The 17,908-nt window shown below is 37.5% G+C and overlaps 1 protein-coding gene across 4 annotated transcripts in view; it reads right to left on the bottom strand.

The window, feature by feature from the left end:
- lypd6 (LY6/PLAUR domain containing 6) overlaps positions 1–13,787 on the bottom strand; it is a 64,057-nt gene extending 50,270 nt beyond the window's left edge. For all 4 annotated transcript variants that reach the window (XR_010930708.1, XR_010930709.1, XM_067604561.1 and 1 more), the window contains exon 1: positions 13,503–13,787. The gene's annotated coding sequence lies outside the window, so the exon portion shown is untranslated. The remainder of the gene's footprint in view (positions 1–13,502) is intronic.
- Positions 13,788–17,908: the final 4,121 nt, after the last annotated feature.

Genomic DNA, 17,908 nt, shown 5'->3' with positions numbered 1-17,908 from the left:
CCACCCTTAAAAAAAATCTATGGCGCTGGAAACATTGGATCATTTTCCTCAATAAATAAATGAACAAGTGTAGGGTTTTGTTGTGTAGTTGTTTAACTGATGTCTCTTTATCTAGTTTTAGGACTTGAATGGAAATCTGATCACGTTTTAGGTCATATTTTTGCAGCAAATTCTGAAATTCTGAACTTTCAAGCAGCACTGTATATTATTACTAATATTGTGATACTGATTCCAACCACCGTCCAGCTCTGTTTACTGATACACAGCTCTGTGAGCAAGTGAACCACACAGCTGCACTAACAAATAAATTGCAGCCAAACCTTCCAGTGAATGAAACAAACAATGACAGTGTGCATCATCATCAACAGCTCTAGGTTAACATTTTAGGTGAACCTAACTTCACAAGTGCTTCTTTGTTCATGTGTTAGTTATGAAACTATATTATTTGGGATAGGGATGTCAACAGTAAACGGTTACTCGGTTAACCACCGAGAATTATTTTGGACGGTTATGCATGTTGGTCTATCAGTTAATTTGCATACACATTCCGCTAACAGCTAGACAATTACATGTTCACAACATCAGATATTCTTTCCTAACTTTCAACTTGTGCATAGAAAGACAGAGAATATATATGCTTTATCTTAAACAAAAAGAATAACAAAATATTGAATTATTTATGACAAATGACTGTTAACAACAACCCAAATCTGCTGAGAAGAGATATTTTCAAATGTTTAAGTTTCTTTCATCCTTCAAAAGATATAAATTAGAACTAGGATTAGATAAGACTCAAACTCAGGTATAATTTGGTCTCTTCTACTCTTTGCTCATTCAGCTTCACAACGTATAATTTTATTAGACATCACTTCATTGTTTTTAAGATTTTTTTAATTAAATAAATAAACAGTATATATATACACAAGAAAGATTTTGTTGTAGTGATGTCACAGTGTCCTCAGATCCTTGGTGAGTACAATGTTATTATTTATGATAGAATCAATGGTCACAACTAAAATAAGTTTTAAAAAACAAAAACAATCCTTTAAAACAGACAAAAAGGACTATATAATTGCAAAATGTACTGAGGTCACAACAGAAAATCTTCTCCTTACAGCCCCCAAATTAACATCACTGTGGTTATGTTCAGATGCGTACACTCACACACACACACACACAACTATGCCTCCCAGTGTTGAAGTGTGTATGACATGTTTCTAGAGTGAGTGGAGCATTGCCCGAACATAAAGCTCATGCTGCAGTCATTCATCCGTGTGAGCTTGTACAAACTTTGCTGAATAATTCACAGCCAGCAATAGCTGGCTGTCAGGCAGTGGGGGCCCCTCATCCTTTTGTCACATCACCACAGACAGAAATATAGCCTTGACTTCATCATCTCTTAATTAAACAAGCCAAAGAGGCACTGCCCTGGTTCCGCTGAGATGTGAATGATGTGACATGTGGGGTTAAAACTAACCAAGCCATAGATACAGGAGTCAGCTCAGTCCATGTCTGCTTCTGATAGCTTTTGTATAAAACTGTATGCACACAAAATTACTATCATGAAGTTGTGTTTACACCTGATAAAATATACAAATCTACAATTAATCTCATAAATATATTAAAGTAGCAGCATTACTAACACAAAGATGTATCATCACAACTGTATAACAAAGCGTGGAGGGGAGAGACAAATGTAATGAATGTGATAATCTAAAGATATTATTGTGAAGCAGTCAATTCATATTTATACGCACCTCAACACCAAAACACCAATCAACTGCTAGCCTGCTGCTAATGTGACTACACATGTCTGCATGGACCATTCTTATATTATTTCACTCCTGCCTACTTAACCAGAAAAGCCACAATAACTAGTAACTTCCTAATGGTGCGGTAAGGTTGATTGTTTTAGTTTAGTTAAGGAAAATTCATTACATCTTCTCTTCTGATTTTTTTTTATTTGTGAACAAAAATGCATTATCCTGTTATAGAACATGCACCAAATTTAGCCGATGATGCAGAACAAGAATTGTGGGAACAATTTTCCTGATAGTGGCACTACAGCAAGGGTCAGCAACATTTTTTTCCAGAGGACCATACTGACTTAAAGTAAGCGAGGTTCCACATATTGGACAATTGAATTGAAACATTGTGCTGAATTATGTTTAACTACATGAATTTGGTAGACATGACAGATTGGTTTACAATATACTATTTGCTAGCCCAGAAGGCCTGGCTCCTTTTTTCAAAAAACAAGATTCAAGATTTAGTTTGTCATTTTTTTGTGTATTTGCATACACAAAATAACAAAACGCTGCTCCTCCCAGCCCATAGCAGTGCAACAACAATAGAAAGGATGAAGACTTACTGTATATCTAAAAATTCCCTTTGAAAAAATGATTTAAAAAAAACCCATATAAATCCCAAGAGAAAAAAACAAAACAAAGAACGAGCAGTTAGCAGCACAGTGCATAAAAGTGCATTTAGAGAGAAAAGTACATGTCTCAGTTTGATGTAAATGGTAAATGGACTGTACTTGTATAGCGCCTTTCTAGTCTTCCAACCACTTAAAGCGCTTTTTACACTACGAATCACATTCACCCATTCACACACATTCATACGCTGAATGGGTACAGGGGCTACCATGCAAGGTCCCAACCTGCCCATCAGAGGAAATCTAATCATTCATACACATTCACACACTGAGCAATTCAGGGTTAAGTGTCTTGCCCAAGGACACATCGACATGTGGACTGGAGGAGCCGGGAATCGAACCGCCGATCTTCCCAATAATGGACCACCCGCTCTACCTCCTGAGCCACAGCTGACCGCTCTTGCATGTCAACAAGTGACCAGCACTGATAGGAGTTATTTAATCCATTTTGCTGTCCAGAGAACATTAGGCAACATGAATGTCCTGTCAAACTGCTTTCGATGTTTCCTCTCTGGTGCAGCTCCAGGCAAGGCCGTGGTCTCCTCTGGGTCCACTGGGCGTAGCAGACCAAACGCACTCTCAGCCAGTATTTCTTGTAGCAAAAGTCTTTGTTACAAATGTCCAAAACAAACTGATGATCCTAGACATATTTCCCTTGCACTCCACATGATGGCACAGACACAGACGTAGACATGGACAAAGACACGGCGGTCACGCAGCCATTACACCAGTTCATGGAGAGAGAGAATACCACCAACAAGGACCCCTTAATTTCTCTTCTCGTCTTCACAAAATAACTCTTTTGTTGGCTTTCTCAGTTCAGTTTGTCCTTTGGAATGTTGGTAACAGTGGCAAGTAGCAGTTGACAGCTAGCTAGTTGTTTTGATTTTAAAAAATATATCCAAAGATGATATTTCCTCTTCTGCTCTTGCTGATTAATGCTGTTACCTCTTCTTTAATCTTTTCTGAAGATTATTTGAAGGTTATTTTGCAAAATGTCCAACGTTTTAGGCCCAAGTTTGAGATGTATTCAGGAGCCCATCTCCAGTGCAGCCACTCTCTCCCATAGAACAAGAACTCTGTTAGAAAATGCTGACTTTTTTACAGTATGTGTCAATCTGGTGTACTCTGAGGTTACAATGAAAAGATTACTTACATAAAACAATTCATTTATACGCAGTATTAACTTTTAAATTAGCCTACATCTTGCCAATTGTCTGATATGTACCACTGCATATGTCACTGATGAAACACATTGCATTATGTTATAAATTTGGACTCAAGGCAGGCTTATCAGAGTATATACCTGCATCAGTGAATGAAGAAAATGTTAATATTCACAGACACTAATTGTGAACAAATACATGGTCATATTCATGAATATATACATTAACTTAACTCAAATCATTTCTGTTCTGTTATTACTTGTCTAACTGTGTGAGACTGTTTTTACCTGTGTAGCTAACTCAAACTTTAAATACCATTGCAGTGCAGACCTGCATCACTGTATGAAGAAAAGATTAGGCTAATATTTACTATTTATGAACAAACACATCATCTTATACATTAATTGATTTTCTGTTCTGTTTTATTAGTTTAACTAACTAACCTATGAGAATGAATTATGATTTAGCCTAACGGCCAATATGCACCAGGCATGGATGCGGCGCGACACATCTGTTGCAACATCACAGCAGAGCACGTCCATTATCATAAACTGAAACTGCTACACTGACCACGGAAGCTGCACCTACCTGCGTGGGCATCGCATTGCTCATCTCTTTTTTTGCATGGCTAATCTTGTACAAGAGGTGTAATACATACCCAGGCACACAAAATTCTATTTTGATAAAAGATATTTGTATATCCATGACCCTGTAGTTAAAACGATCTAGTTAATTAATTCAGTACCAGTTAATATAGTCTATGCTCCCAAACCCTGCATAGCCAACTGCATTATCACTTTTTCATGTGTCCTACTAAGCAGAGAGCAGAGACTCATCTTCAGTGTTTGACAAATATTAGCAAAATAATTGATGACAGAACACGAAGAATTGCACTGATTTGTTTGTTTATTTGTTAGGATCCCCATTAGCTGTGCCCTAAAGTAAAAAAATGTCACTCCTAGTGCAAAAGGTTTTATCTTAGTTGGATGGGATGAATGTGGGATTTTTTGTGATGGGGTGGCTAAAATTTAGTATTAATTTCTGAATCATTATAAAGTAATGTTGAGTATTATGGGGAGGGAGGTATAGATAGATAGATACATAAATATAGGTTGAATTATACTTTTATAGAGCAGCAGCAGAAGGAAACAGAAAGTGCTTTGAGTTTGCAGATGGCAGAGAATCTTTGCTGGCAGTGTTTATGGATGTCAGTGTGGATGTCAGTGATGTGTTGTTCATCCTTATGTTGTGCCATCTTGAACAGCCTTCAAGACTTTCCATTTCTGAATTGAGACGAGTCATCTGGCATTGTAGTGTGCTGACACTATCCAAGTGAAAAGTGGCAGATCTTCCTCTATCTCCTTGATAGTGTTGCTATGTGATGTTGATGTTGTCTCAAGCGTTTAAATGGACGTTTGCATATCTTTTTTAGCCGCAGCTATTTCTTCTCTTAAATCCGTATATACACACTTGATACGGCTGTCGATGACAGCATATATGTCACTCTTGATTTGGGCCATCTCGCTCTGCAGTGCTGTGATGGCACTGCTGTTGGGCGGATCCTCTTCCTCATTCATCTCGTCAGGCATCTCTTGGCGTTGTTCGCTTTGTTCACTTTTCTTGTTTCTAGACTTCCCCATATTGAATTCTTCTCTCTGAATTGCGTATATTTAGTTCTTTATGTTAATTGCGTTTCAAAAGTACTTTGGGGTTGGGTATAGATGTGTTTTTGTATATTTAAAATGTTAATTTGTCAGAGCTATTGGGAAGCGTGTATTACCCCTCTATTGCTCAACAGATGTACTCTGCTAAATGAAGCGGAGGAGCAAACTCCAGCAGTAACAAATGAGACCGTCTGACCAACACACACTGCTTAAACCAACTTTGGTGCAAAGAAAATAAATCCTCAAAAACTCTACACCTGCTCTATGTCTTGGACAACAATGGCTTGGAGAAATGACATTAATAACACAGAGGAGCACTCCCCCTCCCACTCATAAGAATTTTGTTATTCTTGTACAGGGAGGAGACCGTAAGACGCTTTCAAATTAATTAATTCATTAATTAATACAGGTAACTTTTTAAAATGAAAAGGCTGCGGACCATTTATCTTAAGTGCCAGTTATGTTTCATATTGCATTTCAGTGGACTAAGGACACCAGTGAATAGTTTGGCAAACAGTATACTGGAGCAAGAGACTGAAAATAGTGCCCCTTTTCTATACATTGGATCGAGAATTGGTTTTCAACCAAGAATCGATTCTGAATCAAATTGAACAACCAAGTATGACAATCAAATCATGACATTCCCAAAGATTCACACCCCTAAATTGGTTCATTTGAAAAACAAAAACTCTAACAAGATAAATGTTGAACAATATAGTGTTAAATCTACAGAGTGAGAACAGATTGGTGCACCACACAGGGTGGCAGTGTCTAACTCTGAGGGCACTTCAAGGGTGGCATCACAAACATTTCTGCATCCATAATATTTTTGAGAGATTGTTCCATTACTGGCTCCGTTGAGTGATGAGAACATACTGTAGACACAATCCTTCCTATAGCTCCTGCCAATTGTTGGTTCTGGAGTGAAAACATCCAGAGCTGTCACAGGGTAAGACAAACGTGCACACAGTAAAGCACACATTTAAAGTGCTATACAGTATATACCAGTGGCAGGCAAATAGCCGCCCGTGGGCCAAATCTGGCCCTCCAGAAAATATAACCCTAACCCTCAACACAAGCTGAAGTTTTGACTTTAATAATGTGCATGAAAACCTTTACATAATTCTTCACAAATCTACTGCAGGTAACATAATAAACACAAAGGTCTTGTAAATCCCAATCATATATTACTTCTATTATATTGTCACCACAGGAGGAGACACATTAAAACCATGGTTGCACAGTGCATGGTGCTGAAATTATATCTAATAAACCTTCCAGAAATTAAATTTTAATGTGTGAATTTCAATTGCGTTTTAATTCCACAACTTTAGCCTATTCAACCATAACAGGTTTATTTTTCATGAACACAAAATAGTTTTTTTCCTAAGGCAGCAGCAACAACAACAACAGCAACAACAACAACAACAGTACTTCCAGTCAACCATGACTAAAACAGACCACTGTGTGTGTCAAACAGTATTATTATTGATTTAAAATTAAGGGGACTCAAAGGCAATTATATAGAGGTGGGCCTTTAGCCTGGAATAAAAGCAGTGATAGGTGGAAAAGATCTGACAGTGAGGGCATGTCTCAGCTCATCACTTGCTGCTGTTAAAGCCCAAACAAAATATAACAACAGTTTTATTCCTCCAGCTTCCATAAATAACCTATTCCTCAATGTTAATAACTGCTCTTCGTAAACATACCTAAATACAATCCCTAAATTAAGCTAACTGTGCAGAAAAACACAGAAGGACATCAGTGGGTGGGTACATCAGTCTCTACAGTGATTGTTACAAAGAAAAAATCCAATTCTCCCCCAACGCTGAGACAGAGCAGCTAATGAGGAGGGAAAGTCAGCCTGAATGACGCTAGCATCATGCCAGGATCCTTTCACCCACGTGCTGCAAAGAATTTTGTAAGGCAGCTTTTTATTGACTTCTATTCAGCTTTTAACTGTATCCAGCCTCACATTTTTGCAACATACCAGCATCCACAACATTGACCATTGACTTAATATGACTTTTTAACTGATAGATCTCAGAACGTGAGAGTCAATGGCATCTTATCTAATGTCCTTTTATCTTCTACTGGCCTCCCTCAGGGATGTGTCCTCTCACCACTTTAATTTGTTTTATAAAGTTATGAGTGTCAGTGTCATCCTCCTATACCTCCTGCTTTTCACGGCCAGGCTGTTGAATTTGCCCGACAGTACAAGTATCTGGGTACAACAATTGACAACGAATTAACATTGATGCGGTCTGTGGAAAGGCCCACCAGTGTATGTACTTTTATCGAAAGCTCAGAAGTTTTAATGTTGACACCTCTTTTATGAAAATGTTTTATTCTTGTATTATTGAGTGTGTTTTAAGCTTTTCTTTTATCTGCTGGTTTGGGTCACTCACCCTGAAAAACAGGAATAGGTTGGAAGGCATTGTAAGAATGTGCAGTAAAATCGCTGGCACAAATCTTGAGGAACTCTCCCTATTGTACAGAATCAGAGCCACAAAGAAGGCCCAGTCAGTCCTGGCTGATCGTAGTCACCCCCTGTTCAGTGAGTACAAGTTGCTTCCATCTGGTCGCAGATATATTCTGCCTAGATGCAGAACCACCAGACTTAAAAACTCATTTGTCCTTGCTACCATTGGCTTTTTTAAATATATTATGTAAATATTTGTCTTTTTTGTGTAATTTGTTTGAGTGTAAGTTGATGTGTGTTGTTGATTGTATTTATTTACTACTGGCTGTGCAACAAATTGCCCCTTGGGCCCCTTTACATTGACCTTGCACTTGGTGAGGAGAATGGCCTGGACGCACACACCTGGGAGTGTCCACTCCCACAGCCTTCAGTCACAGATGTGTATCCCCTCTCCATCACACAGCTCAATAATGGGAAGTGTTTACAGCTACAGAGGTCGAAAACAGCTTCACAAGCTTCACAGGCCACGGATCATTTTTCAGCCCTGCCACTGTCAAAGCTCCAGACATCATCCATCACACAGCAGGGTCAGTGGCACCCAGGCCCTATCCATCAGTGCCACACTAATACAATCAACATATAGAAGCACAATCTAGAGGGCACTGGATGTAGTATAATAGTGAAATAAATATACATTTAACCAAACAATTCAAAATAAAGGTCAATGTCTCCTCAAAGCTTATTGGTTTATTTTTATATGCCTTGGAGTTTTCTGTCTCCACCACAATACAATGGAGGTGAATGGAATTTAATTTGTTCTGCTCACAGCATTAAAAGTATACATTTAAAGAAAACTCCAATGCCCTGAGATAACTTTTGTTTTGATTTGGTGCTATATAAATAAATCGAATTGAAAAAAAAAAAAGAAAAGCTTTTTTTACCAAAAATACCAAACACCAGCTTCATAAAACAGTGAAAAAGTATTGTTGTCTATGACAGTGGAAAACCAGACTGCACCTAACTTTTTTTCTCATTTTTGAAGCCCCATCATCAGTTCCCAGAGCCCAAAGTGATGACCTCAAACTTCATATTTAGTTTCAATCACAGTCTACAAACTCAGTAATTCAGTTTACCATGACAGTCAAGCAGTACATCCTCCTATTGAAAAGGCTGGAACCAGTAAATGTTTGATCATTTTATGGGATAAATGACATAAAAGATTTCTTGATTATTGAAATTGTCAATAATTAATTTTTTGCAGGTTAAGAATCAATTTACCAATTATTTCAGCACTGGGGAGTTACCAAAATCATGTCCAGTAAAATTAATATAAATGTTCTGTGAATTACACGTGCCTTTATCATTTGAATTTATCACAAGTCAAATGTCCAAAAACCACATGTGCCAGGTGTTTTAGTGGGAATTACCTGCAAAATATGTTTCACTTGTGATGTTTTAGTAACACTGTCTATCAAGGAGAAGAAGAAAGAACTTTTGTTTATATAAAATACAACATTTAAAAATCAGACACACCTAATTAAAAGGGGAAGTGCTCAAGCATTCGCTGCCAGTTTCAGTACTGAGTTTCGGTGCTCAGAACACATGGTCCAATGGGACTGCAGAACAGTACAAGTCAGAACTAATAGATTCCTCTACACAGGGAACACACAAGTTTATATAAAGAACTCCTCAAAGTAAACCCATTGATTCTCCCATCCAGCAACAGCAGAGCTACCCACAGAACCTACACAACTTCCTGCAGAAACTCTTTTCTTTCTTTGTAGTCTCTATTTAGTCATTTTCGGCAGCTATTGTCATGCTGATGGGACAGAAGCACAAAGGCCAACACATCATGTGATGATGAGCAGCAGCCACACAACAGAAGGACTTCACAGCAAATTAAAGCTGCTGTGATTCTCCTCTTCAAATCAGACAGAGGGTTCAGAAGCGAGGTCTGCTTCTGGCATGGCATACACACAGACACACAAACACACACACACAAACAATGTAACAGTGCGATAATTTAATATTTATTTTCTGTTAGTCCATTATATACAGCACATTGCTATAGAGTACATTTCCCTGAGAGTACATTTCCCTGAAAATTTAATAATCTAGCAAGTGAAACCTGACAAATGAAGGTATTTCATTGACATTAATATCATCTCATGGTATATATCGTCATATTGCTCAACATGTTTTTGTTCAATTTATTCTATGAAAAAGTGAAAAATATTATCCATTATTTCCAGCATCCAAGGTGACTCAAATGTCTTCAATTCACCTTCGTACTTCACCAAGGTACTCAGTTCACAATTACATAAAAAAAGAAACTCAGCCAATCTGCAAATTGTCAAATGTTTGAGTTTGCAGCAGCTTTTCTCTAGAATTGTGATACAATTTGCAATGTTTTGTGTGCTATAAAAAAAAGCACATGTGACTTATCACATGTGAAGTGCTGCCCCAAATTTCTACTGTTTGATAAGAGTCCAGGCCTGAACACTTCTACATGTCAATATTGAGTCATAGTGATGGCACCACCTACTGACAACAGGAAATCAATCATCCTATTTACATGAAATTTACATGGTGTGGTTTACACATAATAGACAGCAACAGACAGAAGTGATAAGTTATCTCTTACAGGCAATGTCCAATATTCATGAATATCCATGTCAGTTGCTTTCTGGTTAATGTATTGCTGCATTACTATTTCACTTATGTAGTATTTTCCACAGGAAACAGGAAGTGAGGCCTAAATGATACTTAGTTCATCAAATGCATACACAATTTCTAACACGTCACTTCCAGCACCACATACTCCACACAGGAAATAATATTTGCATACTGTCAACCGGCTGTTACATGTGATGTACTTTTATGACCTCTGCCCAGCAGGTTGAACACATCCAATTCAAATTTGTTCAGAAAACAGTAATAGCACCACCTACTGGCAACAGGAAGTTATAGGCCCCATACTTTTACTAACTACTCTTAGCGGGTCAACCAGATCCACCTAAAATTTGGTCAGCTAAGTTCTAATACCTTGATGATGCTAAATAGAGAAGCTTTTGAGTCTTCATCAAAAGCTGTTGCCATGGCGATGCATTGTTCACCATGAAACAGGAAGCTGTTTTTGAGGGGCTAGGGATACTTAAAAACTCACAAGTCTTGGCACATGTGTCAGAAGAGGTGTATTTAGTTGTCTAATATTGGGTGTGGAAAAATGACTCCAGGGCACCCCCTAGAAAATTTTAAAGTCAAAGCCCCCACCTTTAAATTTGACGTAGATGAATGAAATTTTGGTAGGCACATGTATCATGTCCAGACACACAAAAAAGCCTTTTGGAGCTATACCCTCAGTCCAACAGGAAGTCTGCCATTTTGAATTAACTTCGCAGTTTTTGCATAGTTTTTGCCATTTGCAGGCATTGTATTTTAATGAACTCCTCCTAGAGATTTGACCCAACCGACTTCAAATTTGGTCAGTGTCATCTAAAGACCTTTGCCATGAAAAGTTATAAAATCTTGAGTTTTCATTGAACGTTGTTGCTGTGGCCATGTGGCAAACTTCGATGTTTTGCCATGAAGCAGGAAGTTGTTGTAACTTGCATGTATATCACCCAACCTGCACCAAATTTTTCATGTTTGATAAGAGTCCCAGCCTGAACACATCGATTGAGTCATCTCTATAGCACCACCTACTAACAACAGGAGGTCAGCCTTATATGACAAACATCATCCGATTAACATGGAATTTACATGGTGTGGTCTATGTGTGATATACATTAAGATGTTGTATGATTAGTGTTTGTTCTATAGTGCCACATAGTGGACACAGCAAGTGATATTTATCTCCTTCGTGCAACGTCCAATAAGACTTCAGGCCTGAAAACATCTACATACCCGCAATAAAACCCTTCAACTGCAGCGCAACCCAACATGCACAAAGGTGCAAGGGCCCAATCATCACTGCTTGCAGCTTTAATTTTTAATGTATTTTCCGAACATGAGAACCATGGGCTCAAAGTTATATAAAAATACTGTACTTGAGTTCAATTTATAAGCCTTTATTAAATAAACTTTCACCTCAACATTAGCACCAAATAAAATCTGCAATTAAAATAAATCCATTAACATAAAAATATAGTTTCAATTCCAAAGTGCCCATTTTTATGTTGGAGGCAGATTATGTCCATCTTTGCTGTCTGAAGGCCATCAACTTGTACTCTTCTGAACAACTGAATGCAAACCAAAGGTACAGTGCAGGTTACCAAGTTACCATGACACCAAATGCCACAATTGATCCAAATCACAAATGGTCTGTTAATTTGGCCATTTCATGCAGAATAGTTGCGGTAATTTTGAAAAATTGCAAGCTCTTGCAAGATTTCTTGAATGTGCTGCAACCAGTGGGACCAGTTTTGCACTTCTGTTTGAAAGAATACTTAGATTTTGATCTCAACTGTTACTTTTCTGTCAGTCAACTAACAAATTAATTGTTTCCTTATTATACATAATATACATTTTATTTTTAGGACTTCCAGCCTAAACAGAGCCCGTGGTGACCAGAGCTTAGACCATCAGAATCAGGTTGCCATTTTTTGATCAAATAAAATAACAAATAAAAACATGTAAATTGTACAAACACCTTTTTTCATTTAATAAAAGAAACAAACGTTTTAATCTTGAATGTTGTCCTCAGCAGCTCTACAAGAAAAATACTCCAATGTAGAGGATCTATCTGATCAAAGTCAACAACATTATGAATCTGACCAGACATCTGATGCCAAAGTTCAATTTTTGACTCTCTGTACAACAGACACATTCTGTGGATATCACTGATACTAATCCACAGGCTCCCTCAGTGCAGGCCTGCGATGCAAGTGGCAGGTGCACATGGATCTCCATGCAGGATAGCAAGACACATGTGTCTCCATGCCCCAACTTCTGGCAGACACACACACTCTAACACAAACCCTTGCAGCAGCAGAGAGACTGTAGAACAAAGCCTTCATGACGTGGGGGTGTTGCCCCTGTTTTTTTCTAGCTGCACCAATTCTCAAGTCATTTGTCTGCGGCTGCATGACATGTTGTGCTGGGTGAGGCAACCATCCACCTGCTACTCACTCTCACACACTGTGTGGTGTTTGTACTGTGGAGAGTGGGGCTGTAAAAATTGAAGCTGCATGCGTGACATACTGAAACATGAAGTTAAGAGCTAAGAGGGCCAGCTGACAAGTCTGAATGTACATAAACACTATCGTTCCTCCTAAGATTAAAAAATAATGAACGAAAAGACTAAATTGAGAGAAAAAAAATGAGTAATTCATGAGCTGTGGGGCTATTTATTACAGCAGAACCTTCTTTGTCCATGAGTCCTTGTCAAAACGAAATTATATGTTCTTTTTTTAATAGCCTACAAGCAAATCTGCAACCTTTAAATGTTTTTATTTTATTTAATTTTATTCCTTGAGGAACCCAAAAAGGAAGAAAGGGACTGGCTGTCATATTTTTTCCCTCACCAGTGAATAATTTCCTTATTGTTATGAGCTCGATCTGTTTGATGGAGCTGGTGAGAAGGTCAAAGTGGGTCACACAGCAGCATTTTCGAGGAATATCAGGAAACAAACGCACCTCTAGACAAGCTGTTAACATCACTCTGGGTACTTGCGCACAAATTGTTTTCCACTCGGATGATTTTAGAAGTGGTTGGTATTTGAGTTTTCTCCACAGTCAGGTTCCCTCTTAAACTGTAACCTAGTATTGATCCCGGACCGTGTTGTGGATGCAGTTAGAATCAAAGTACTTACTTGGACAGAGAGGTTCCAGCTGTCAAACTCTGTCAGGATCCAGAGGCGGTGAAGAAACAGCCGTCCACTCCCCCCGTGTGTTGCTTGTCAAGATTATAGTCCCATTGGCAGATTGGTCACACTCAGACACGGCGTCTCTTGTTGGAACGGAGGAAAGGCTTTCTCCATTGACGGCAGAAGACGGTGATGAAGTGAAGCTCCGCTCCTATCAGAGGTCGCCGCACAGGCCGCTTCTCATTGGCCGGGACAGCCCGGTGGGCGGTGGCTCCGGCGGCCGCACCTCCTGGTCTGAAGACGAGGAGGAGGGAAATGTGCAGACACAATTCATTACATATCAGAAGACACTGATTTAAGTCTGTATACTTAGAAGGGTAACAACAACAACAACATAATAATAATAATAATAATAATAATAATAACAAGAATAATAATCTTTATCACAAACTTATTATAGCCTAATATTTTGTAGTATATCTCTCCCTAATAAAAATCCATTTGATATTTTAAATAAATTGCTCTATTTTTAAAATACATCCTGTATTATCTGCTTATCCTTTATTAAACAATTACCAGCAACATTTAGTAGACTTAAACACATTTGGAACCTATTTAACTCACATAGTCTTGAAAGCCATTAACAATAATTACACTAAATTAACAAGTAACTAAAATTATCTTTAAAAGTAGCCCAACAATTCAATAAGGAGGCCAAGAAAGACAAACAAACAAACAAACAAACAAACAAACAAACAAACAAACAAACAAAAAACAAACAAAAAAACAGAAGAGAAGAGGAATAAAAGCCAGATATTCAAATGCTTAAGCACAGATATTTCATTCATTGAACTGGATTTGAATTTCGAGTGTCATACACTCAAAGGCCAGAGCACACAGGAAGGAGAGCAAGCACAGAACATGGTACTGTAGCTACATGTATAGGGAAGATGCTTGTAACTCTGTAAGCCTGTACCATCAAACGTCAGTAAAGTTCATCGTCCCGAGGGCTGCCTTACGTATACGTGCATTTCACAGGCCTTTGATTTGGAATTATGCACACAAACAGTTTTGGAGATAACTTAATGTGTGTGTTTTGACAGGGACAGACATAAAAAAAGCTTTTGGTGATCTGGTCAGGAAAGTTATGTAGAGAACTATTTGTTAGTTTGGAACAATATATCAAACTGTGATTTTTATGGTTTTAAAACCTTAAAAAAATATTCATATCTGGGGCAAGACATCCCCTAGTGGTTTGGGCCAAAATTCCTCTTGGGCATCTTCTGCTACTACCGTGAGCTCTGAAAAAAAGGTTCTATCATATTTCTGTGAAAAGATAGAAAATCAACTCATGTTCTTATAGTGCCAAGACAGTCTGCATGCAGGCCCCCTCTGTAGGGACGCTTCCAGTGCAGGCTGACAGTGAATTCACTGTCAGGACAGGAAATGCTGCAAAAATAAAACAAAATGCACAAGACCATACCTCCACTGTCAGGAGAAAAGACCACAGAACAATTGGCTGTCACTGCACATACATGTTGCAGTTTAATGTGATTTTTGTCAATGACAGGCTATATATTAAATAATTCTGCCAATGCAGTAATGTTATGGTATCCTATGAATTCTTTAAATGTAGCGATATATATCTGTCAACATATCATGTAAAGTGATTGACTCTGCCAATATAATGATACATACTGATTCAATAATTAAAGGCTATCAATGTAGCAGTATTATTTAAATCTTGAATGTATTGATTTACTCTGTCAATGTATCACATGGTGATAACTGTCAATATAGCAATACTTATTGAATGATTCATAAACAAATATAGCCTATAGCTCATTGATTCAACAAACAGCCTCTCTTCCCCTCTCACAGACACAAACACATGCACTATTCTCCTTTTATTCACAACGTCTGAGTCATCATTTCTTTTTGAAGACAGACAGACAATTTAACTGTCATCAGGTGAATTTAACTTGAAAAGCTGACAATCGATAGACTAGTTGATCACACTGTTTTTGATTATATTTACAACCTTTAAAGACTCTCGCCTATACATATCTATTGATATATGAGAAGTTTACCAAAAGAGCTTAATATTAATATAGCATAAATGGAAAAGTTTGCTTTATGTATGTGAAACTGACTTAATGAGCTAAAGCCAGTGTTGGTGTAATAGATAGCCTAACTAGATAACATTCAATAGTTACAGTTATTTAGATGTACACAAACTGATAACATAACGGCACAACTAGTATGGAGCAAAACATTCAGACTATTTGTTGTTTTGGATGATAATTTGTTGTGCAGAGAAAGCTTCAAATAATGAGTAGAACAGGAGTTGTTCAAACTGAACATTTTACTCGTCCATATGGAGCAGTTTTACAGAAAAGACAGTAAACAACGGACTTTGCACACAGATATGTAAAGCTGGGACAAAGCACAGGGCTTACTGTGTGTTTGCTAACTGCTAACTACATTTTGGATTTAGATACAAATAAAGGTGAATAAAGAATAAACCATAATTTATCACATTTGAATGTGAGAATGATTGATGAAATTCAAATATTTTTTATTTATTTGATAGTTTCAGGCTTTAGGCCTTTTAAGCTAAACCTTCTTTAGGTGGCCTAACATTTAAATTAGTTGACCTTTAAAAAATGTTTTTATTTTACTCAGTATAAATCAGAAATCCTAAAAAACATAAATCTGAAATTTAAAAAAAAACTTAAAACAACAGAAATATGTGCTTGATTAGTGGGATTCTTTGTGTAAATTATGCATACACACGCACACACACACACACACACACACACACACACACACACACACACGCACAAATAAGCTACTGGGTCATCAACTAGGTCAAGATGCCCTGCTATAACAACTACATATAGTACTCTACCATTACCCCTAAAACCAGGTTAGTAAATGCACAATCATCCCTGACTATATAATGCTTACTAATGCTTCAGTTAGTCCTCCAAGCAAATGACCATGTTACTCTTAAGTCAGTTTATCATGTTAAATGTTGCAATTGTATGAAACCGGTCCAATGCAACAAACTCATAACTGCATAATCACCATTTTCTCTTATGAATAACATTGGGTTGGAATTTGAGATGTTTAAACTGTCACAAATCATTACTCCATTTCCAAATCATGCCTGTTCCTCTCTTTTTCATTAACAGCAAGGAAAGTCGAAGCAAAGCAAAATGAAAAATCAGTTTTTCCACTGTAACTCTGGCACAACTGATTGGATTGGGCTGATTTTTGGCTGCGGACTAAATGGTGTGGTGTATCTCATGTAGACTTCACAGCATGTCACCAATACTTTTGTCCCTGCCCTCCCATACAAGTTGATGTGTTGCTCAGACAGCAAAGATGGACAGAATCTACTTCAAAAATGAAATGAAACTATATTTTTATGTTAATGCATTTATTTTAATGGCATTATTGACTGATTTTATTTGGTGCTAATGTTGAGCTGAAAGTTTATTTAATAAAGGCTTTTAAATGTAACTCAAGTACAGTATTTTCTTTTTTATATAACTTTGAGCCCATAGTTCTCATGTTTAGAAAATACATTAAAAATTAGCACTGAAATATAGTTGTCTCTGTGATATGCAGTACATTTTTATCCAAGAAAGTGATTAAATATGACTCTCCATCAGTAGTAAAAAAATTAAATAATGGCATTATTTTCCTTTGCTTGAGATTTTTTCTAATTTCTGCAACTTTGCCACAAAAAGAGCACATAAAACATTACAAATTGTATTGTAAATTTTGAGAAAAGCCACTGCAAAATCAAGCATTTTTGGCCACAATAATAATAATAAAAAAATTCTGGAGCGACTAGTAGATGACTAGCTAGCTATATTCACATAAACCAGTGATGTCAAAACTTTATAGGTTCTGTTCCATAAGTAAGAAAACCTCATTCAAAATGTTGTAATTTTTGCTGTAGGACTGTTACACTCACTTTGTTAAGTTTTAATATTTTTTCAGGCGAGAAAGTGTTAGATTCCCAATATGTGGTCAATTTATCCAAATAATGCCTGGTTGTAAATCTGCTGCAGCATTTTTGGAGATGTGAGGAGCCACTGGCTGGGACCAGCCGGTCATCTCAGCTGCTAGCAGCCTGACTCCTGAGATGATCGGATGGTCAACGTCCGTCGACATCCCAGGTAGAACATGATCCGATGAACTGATCTGTGCAGCTCTTTGGTGATTTACTGCTGGCTCTAATGTCTCACCAGCATTTTGATAAATAATATAATATAATATAATATAATATAATATAATATAATATAATATAATACATGTTATGACCGGCTCACAGGCCACAACAAAGGAGGGAGATGCACGCCCAAACTCAGCGATGACACACTGAAATTTATTAAAGT

Source organism: Thunnus thynnus, chromosome 11 (assembly GCF_963924715.1).
Source record: "Thunnus thynnus chromosome 11, fThuThy2.1, whole genome shotgun sequence".
Classification (NCBI taxonomy): Eukaryota; Metazoa; Chordata; class Actinopteri; order Scombriformes; family Scombridae; genus Thunnus; species Thunnus thynnus.
This window is presented reverse-complemented; position numbering and strand designations above follow the sequence as displayed.